The sequence below is a fragment of the Bos indicus x Bos taurus genome, chromosome 3 (assembly GCF_003369695.1).
Source record: "Bos indicus x Bos taurus breed Angus x Brahman F1 hybrid chromosome 3, Bos_hybrid_MaternalHap_v2.0, whole genome shotgun sequence".
NCBI classification, from domain to species: Eukaryota; Metazoa; Chordata; class Mammalia; order Artiodactyla; family Bovidae; genus Bos; species Bos indicus x Bos taurus.
In genome coordinates, this window is record NC_040078.1 from 43268264 (window position 1) to 43276622 (window position 8359).

Genomic DNA, 8359 nt, shown 5'->3' on the forward strand with positions numbered 1-8359 from the left:
GGCGACACCTCCTTTCTCACACTGGGCACCAGGGAGGCGGGTGGGAAGGCAGGTGGCGCCAGCTGGCAGGTGGCTCAATCACGTGTGTACAGAAACCAACTGCCCCAGCCTCACCGCGCGGGGACGCTGGGCGGGGCTCAGGGCCCGCTCTGGGGCACATGCCCCACGCCTGGCCTCCAGCCCAGGCCAGGAGCTGCACGCTGCTGGCTCCCGGCCACTGCCGGGTTTGTGCCTGCTTTCCAATTTCAATAAAATGCTGTTATTTCCATAAGATGTTTCTTTTCAGTTTGTAATACTTTCTTAATACAACAAAAATTCTCATAGCTCCCATCTTTATGAGCTGTTAAATGTTCTGTGAAGTATTTGTGGACATATGAAAAAATCATTTTCGTGGTTGCTTATTGAAATGTATACCAAGTTTCAAAAGTTGGATTAATATCCTAGAAACAAAGTATTATGTAATTCATATAAAATTATCCAGTAAAAGTTTAACATTTCTATAGAAATAAAGAGTAGTGCATAAAAATAAAAGCAGAAGGAACATATCTTTTCAGTATTATGAGGTTAAAAATACCTTAACATAAGAAACTAGTGTAATTTGGGGGTCAATATTTGGCAGATATGGAAGGGCTATTGTTTTTTCTCTTTTTTTGTTTCTTTGAAAAAAGACTATAATAGTTTTTATTCTCTGTTCATCTGATGTTAGGTTTAAATTGCCCAAGGAAGTTGAATAATATTGATTATTACTGCTTAGGCTCTATATTTCATATGAGAATTATCCTTGCATAAGAAAGATAGTTTAAGGGAAAGACCTTGGCAAACCACTTCATCCATAAGAGAAATTATGTTTTGTTCACTTGTATTTTGTTTGCTGAATAACATATTGTTTATAGAGACTCACAGCATAATTAACACAAATGAGGATTAAATCATTTCCATGACTTTCTAATTTTTGACCCATTTCCAGTTCAGTTCAGTGACTCAGTCACATCCAATACTTTGCAACCCCATGGAGTGCAGCACGCCAGGCCTCCTGTTCATCACCAACTCCCAGAGATTGCTCAAATTCATGTCCATTGAGTCGGTGATGTCATCCAACTATCTCATCCTCTGTCATCCCCTTCTCCTCCTGCCTTCAATCTTTTCAAGCATCAGGGTCTTTTCTATTGAGTCAGTTCTTCACATCAGGTGACCAAAATGTTGGCGTTTCAGCTTCAGCATCAGTCTTCCAATGACTATTCAGGACTGGTCTCCTTTAGGATGGACTGGTTGGATCTCCTTGCAGTCCAAAGGACTCTCAAGAGTCTTCTCCAACACAATAGTTCAAAAGCATCAGTTCTTCAGTGCTCAGCTTTCTTTATAGTCCAACTCTCACATCCATACATGACTGCTGGAAAAACCATAGCTTTAACTAGATGGACCTTTGTTGGCAAAGTAATGTCTCTGGTTTTTAATATGCTATCTAGGTTGGTCCTAGCTTTTCTTCCATGGAGCAAGCATCTTTTAATTTCATGGCTGCAGTTACCATCTACAATGATTTTGGAGCCCCAGAAATAAAGTCTCTCACTGTTTCCATAATAAATTATTTTCACATAATATTTTCTTGTGTCTCCACTATTGATTGACTTAGGGAAATGATGTGTTTGTGTTTGTATGTGTATATCTATCAAAAATGACAGCCAGCACAAAAATCCAAAGTCACAAGTACATTTTAAGTATGTGCATGTGTGCTCAGTCCCTAAGTCATGTCCAACCCTTCACAACCCTATGGACTCAGACCTCGAGGCTTCTCTATCCATGGAATTCTCCAGGCAAGAATACTGGTGTGCGTTGCCATTTCCTCCTCCAGGGGATCTTCCCAACCCGGCGACTGAACCGCATCACCTGTGTCTCCTGGATTGGCAGGCCAGTTCTTTACAACTAAGCCACCTACATTTTAAGTACATTCCTGGTTAAATACATTAACTTTTTATTATAAAACACATATTTAATAATAGGAGAAAAAGGGAATAATTAACATTTTTAATGAAATGCTTTTCCCAGCCATTTTAATAACCTCATTATTAATGATTGCAACTCTGTAGAGTCATGTGGCAGAAGTCATGTGAGACTGACCGGAATCTAGGAGCTCAAGCTCCAGAGGAGAGACGTTTGGTGCCTAATAAATTTCCTACCATCTCCTCAGGAAATAGCTCTGTTTTGTTAAACAAAGTGAAATGAGTTAGCATGTAGTTATAACTTTCTAATATAGGTATCAAAATGTGGAGAAGAGATGACTCCTTAATATTTGGCAAGTATGTGATCTGTTATCTAGGACTTTGTGTACACATATACACACACATTCACCCAGCCTTTTTTAACCTGGAACATTTCCACATTAAAGAATACCAGTGTTGGACTTCCTTGGTGGTCCAGAAGTTAAGACTTCATGCGTCCAACGTAGGAGGCATGGGTTTGATCCTTGGGCAGGGAAGTTCCATATTCCATGTGGTGCAGCCAAAAAATATATATATATATATATCAGTATTTTTGAAAGTTCTAGAGCTGAACAAAAAGCTTTAAAAGTATTCTTGTTTGTCTTTCAAATATTTGAAGTGCAATTATAGAGTCTTCAAATTCTATCTTTGTAAGACAGAATTCTTAGCATTGTAAAATTATTGATCTGATCAATGAGAGCAAGTCTGATATATTTATTTTTCTCAGTCCTCTAGAGTTATATTTTGTTTCTTCTTCGAAGCCCTAAATACTGACAAATTGCTAGTTTACTTGTTTTATTAAAGTCATAAAAAGTGATATAGTCCAAAATCCCTAGATAATATACTTATTTTTTTTCCATTTTTCCCTGTTTCATTATTTTTTCTTGTTCTTATTTGAAAGAATGGGTCACACATGAAATATATGCTTGTATGCTGGTGGTTCAGACGGTAGAGAATCCGCCTGCAATGCAGGAGACCTGGTTCGATCCATGGGTTGGGAAGATCCAGAGGAGGGCATGGCAACCCACTCCTTTATTCTTGCCTTGAGAATCCCCATGGACAGAGGATCTTGGAAGGCTACAGTCCATGGGATAAAGAGAGTCAAACACGACTGAGCGACTAAGGACAGCATAGCACATGCTTGGAGAAGGCAATGGCACCCCACTCCAGTACTCTCGCCTGGAAAATCCCATGGAAGGAGGAGCCTGGTAGGCTGCAGTCCATGGGGTCCCACAGAGTCAGACACGACTGAAACGACTTAGCAGCAGCAGCAGCGGCACATGCTTGATATGACTACTTACAGTACTGTAGTCTTGTCAGAATTTGTGGAAAGAAATTTGACTAATGACTGTTAATCCTTTTGTTTTATTACAATTTTTTAAAGGAAAACACTCTAGGTTTCATAAAACCAACCTAAGAAAAACAAGGTAGTAGCTATTTTAGTGTTTTATGTTTAAAAACATTATAGTCTTTCTGTAAATTTCTACCTATTTATTAACACAGGTTATGATGGCATAGAGTGGAAAATAATGGAACTATGTATCATGAACTATTCTCAGCCCCCTTGTTGCTTTTACATTTATTTGTTCCCCCATCTTCATTTTCACTGCCTTTCAATAGACAAATTAAGCAGTAATTAAAACGTTGTTTTGATGTTATGGGTATCTACCTACCAACACAATTCTGTGTAACTTCCATAAACTTGTCTTTAAAAGGAAGTAGAATAGCCCAATGGTCAAAGTTTAGGGGCCAGATCCATTTGAGTTGGAATTTAGCTCAGCTGTTTTCCAGCTTTGTCTTTGACAAGTCCTTTACTCTCTTTAATCTTGGTTTCTTTGTACATACAATAAGGATGCCTACTCTGATGGCTAATTTATGTTTTAACTTGGCTCAGCCAAAGGATGCCCAGACACTCGTCAAACATTATTCCGGGTATATCTGTGAGGGTGTTTCTGATGATGTTAACATTTGAATCTGTAGACAGAGTAAAGCAGATTGTAATTCTTAGTGTGGTGGACCTCATCTAATCAGGTGAAGAACTGAATTGAACAAAACGTCTGTAACTGTTTCTTTCTTGTAACTAGTATCATGAACATTTCCTCATATTATTAATTACCTTTCTACTTTCTGTTTTTGTTATTTTGACTACTTTAGATACTTCATGGGAGTAGAATGATAGATGATTTGTTCTTTTGTGACTTTGTTTTTTCATTTAGTATCATGTTTTCAAGTTTCATCCATGTTGTAGTATGTGATATTCTGTTGTAGGCATAGAACACAATTTCTTCATCCAGTCATCTGTCAATGGATACTTGGGTTGCTTCTACCTCTGGATATTATGAATAATGCTATGATGAACATGGGGTGTATGAATATCTCTTCATGATCTCGCTTTGAGTCCTTTTGGATGATGCTATATTTTTGAGTTCAGTTCAGACGCTCAGTCATGTCCAACTCTTTGTTACCCCAAGGACTGCAGCACACCAGGCCTCCCTGTCCATCACCAACTCCTGGAACCTACCCAAACTCATGTCCATTGAATCAGTGATGCCATCCGACCATCTCATCCTCTGTCGTTCCCTTCTCCTCCTGCCCTCAATCTTTCCCAGCATCAGGGTCTTTTCAAATGAGTCAGTTCTTTGCGTCAGGTGGCCAAAGTATTGGAGTTTCAGCTTCAACATCAGTCCTTCCATTGAACACCCAGGACTGATCTTCTTTAGGATGGACTGGTTGGATCTCCTTGCAGTCCAAGGGACTCTCAAGAGTCTTCTCTAACACCACAGTTCAAAGGCATCAATTCTTCAGTGCTCAGCTTTCTTTATAGTCCAACTCTCACATCCATACATGACTACTGGAAAAACCTTAGCCTTGATTAGACAGACCTTTGTTGGCAAAGTAATGTCTCTGCTTTTTAATATGCTGTCTAAGTTTGTCATAACTTTCCTTCCAAGGAGCTGTATTTTTATTGTGTTTTATTCCCTCTCTCAACTGGCCATCCCACTTGTCGCTCTTCTAGATGGTCTTTTTCTAAACACAAGCATCACAGTTGAACACAGTCAGGGCCATGGATCCTAATGAAACGTATCCCTGAGGGACCTCAGAATGCAAACCTGGGTAACAAGCAGCTGGAAACACACAATGAGAGGAGAGGATAGACCAATGTGTTTAACATTAAAATGAGATACTAACTTTGTGTGAAGAGTGGAGCCATTTAGCTATTAAGCACAGCTCAGTCGTGTCTGACTTTGCGACCCCATGGACTGTAACCCACCTAGCTCCTCTGTCCATGGGGATTCTCCAGGCAAGAATCCTGGAGTGGGTTGCCATGCCCTCCTCCAGGGGATCTTCCCAACCCAAGGATTGAACCCAGGTCTCCCACAATGCAGGCAGATCCTTTACCATCTGAGCCACCAAGAATACTGGAGTGGGTAGCCTATCCCTTCTCCAGGGATCTTCGTGACCCAGGAATTGAACTGGGGTCTCCTGTCTTGCAGGTGTATTCTTTACCAGCTAAGCTAGATGAGCTCATTTATCTCCCCTCCACTGTGAAGCTGTCTTCTTAATTTTATCTCAGTTTAGGGTTTCCCTGGTGGTCCACTGGCTAAGACTTCACTTTCCAATGCAGGGGGTGCAGGTTTAATTCCTGGTTGAGAAACTAAGATCCCACATGCTGTGCCACCAAAAACCAAAGCAATGTTATAACAAATTCAATCAAGGCTTTAAAAAAATTGTTTTATCTCAGACTCAGAGGAAAATTCTTTTAAACTTAGACAATCTTCAGCACTGACATCCACACCCAGCTCTTCCATTGGCTCCACTGTTGGAGGGTGGAAAAAATAACAAACCCTCATTGAAGACTTATTATCTTCAGGCATTGTCCAAGCTCTTTCATCAGAGAAGGCGATGGCACCCCACTCCAGTACTCTTGCCTGGAATATCCCATGGATGGAGGAGCCTGGTAGGCTGCAGTCCATGGGGTCGCTAAGAGTCGGACACGACTGAGCGACTTCCCTTTCACTTTTCACTTTCATGCATTGGAGAAGGAAATGGCAACCCACTCCAGTGTTCTTGCCTGGAGAATCCCAGGGATAGGGAGCCTGGTGGCTGCTGTCTATGGGGTCGCACAGAGTCGGACACAACTGAAGTGACTTAGCAGTAGCAAGCTCTTTCATATCTTAACTCACTTAATCCTCATGAAAACCCATGAGCAGCTCTTATTTTTATCTACATTTTACCAATAAGGAGCTGAGGCACAGGGAGATTAAGTAACTTGTCTGAGCTACATACAGTGGGAATTGGGACATTCAAGTGTATAAAGATATGGTAAACATACACAGGAAATTTAAAAAGTTTAAAAAGTACACTTAACTCCAGAAAACACAGAAAGTACCAAAACAAAGAAATGTAATCATATCTACTATTTAGTTCATCTATGAATAATATTTTCATAATAATAATGATCACTACTGATTTAACAAAAATTATAGTAGAACTAGGAGAGGACAGGAGAAGGGGAACTGTAGGATAATGATGGGTGGTTTAAGACAACAGAATACTCATCTTTCATGGTACAAAGTCAATAGGTGATTCTGAAATTGGTAAATGAATAAATAGCAGAATAAGAATATTTTTGGAAATCTAACAAGACATAGTTACAATACTTGTGTCAGTTTTTCAAATGCAGATAACAAAATTCTCCCAAGCAGATTTAAGGAAGCGATGTTAGTTCACAAAACAACTCCTGGAACTACATTACGGAACTGGCCTGGTGAGGGGGCTGTTGAGGCTGTCCCCAGAACCAGCTTCATCTACTGTGTTCTAGAAACTCTTGCTGCCCAAACTAACTCTTGAATATATTTTCTCTGCTGTACCCACACCAGCAAAAATGGACTCTGGTCACTCAGCCTGTGTCTTCACCTACTTTGCCTCTAAATCAAAGTAGATGATTAGCAAAATCTTAGTCACATCCCTAATCCAGTAGCAAGGGAGATTGGGATATTTCCCCCTAATTCTATCTTGGTAGAGTAAATTCACAATGGGGGGCGGGGGGGGAAGGGTTATCAAGCTATGGAGAGGGTGTTTGGAAGATATGGGCAGCCATGAATGACAGATAGTCACTATACATGCCTTATCTCTTCTTTCTAATCCCTTGTGTGCATGCTTGGTTGCTCAGTCGTGTCTGACTCTTTGCGACCCCATGGACTGTAGTCTGCCAAGCTCCTCTGTCCATGGGATTCTCCAGGCAAGAATATGGAGTGGGTTGCTATGCCACCTCCAGGGGATCTTCCCAACCGAGGGATCAAACCCAGGTTTCCTGTATTGCAGGCAGATTCTTTACAGTCTGAGCCACAAGGGGAGCCCCAGCGTTTCCCTTCACCAGGGGATTTTCCCAACCAGGAATTGAACTGGGGTCTCCTGCATTGCAGGCAGATTCTTTACCAGCTGAGCTACCAGAGAAACCCTTTCGAATCCCTTATTGTCTTCAAATAACCAAAATTGTCTAATCTCCTCATAAATAGCTCATAAATCTGTTCACTTTTTTCCCACTCTCCCTGCCATTTCTCTAGTGTAGGTCAGTTTAACAACTTCTCAACTTGTCTCACTCCCTGCCCTGTTGCCTCCTGGATCTGCATTATGGAAAATAAGAGGCTAGATAAGAGAAGAGAAACTTTGAAATTTGTGGATTTCCTATAAATATGGTCAAATTAAAATTTAATTGTAGACAGTGCCAAACGCAGAAATAAATCTAAATTGTTTCCAAGGGGACAATTTAGTCTTCTTTTTAATGGAAAAAAAGCTCCTCCCTGAACTTCGGTGTTGACTTATGAATGTATTCAAGGCAGCTGTGTGTGGAATGGTGCCAGTTCTCTGGACAGGGAGATTATAGAGTTTAGGTTCTGTGATCTCCTTTACTGTTTCTGTGATCTTGAGAAACCCCACAACTCTCTGAACTTATTCACTATAGAGGCATTAGAGAATTTCTGTGAAATAATTGGGGCTTCCCAGATGTTGCTAGTGATAAAGAATCTGCCAACCAATGCAGGAGATGCAGGAGATATGTGTTCAATCCCTGGGTCAAGAAGATCCTCTGGAGTAGGAAATGGCAACTCACTCAAGTATTTTTGTCTGGAAAATTCCATGGACAGAGGAGCCTGGTGGGCTACAGTCCATAGGCTCACAAAGAGCCGGACATGACTGAAGCAACTTAGCATGCATGCTGGAGATAGTTTTATAATACCTGCAGCACCGCATTTTGCAGTACACGGAATGCACTCACATGTGTTATCAGTTGGTCCTTTGCACAGAAGCTCCATGTGATTTTTGCTATTCTCAGCTTTGTCCATGAACTAAAATTAGAATTAGGCTGACATTAAATTTCACCC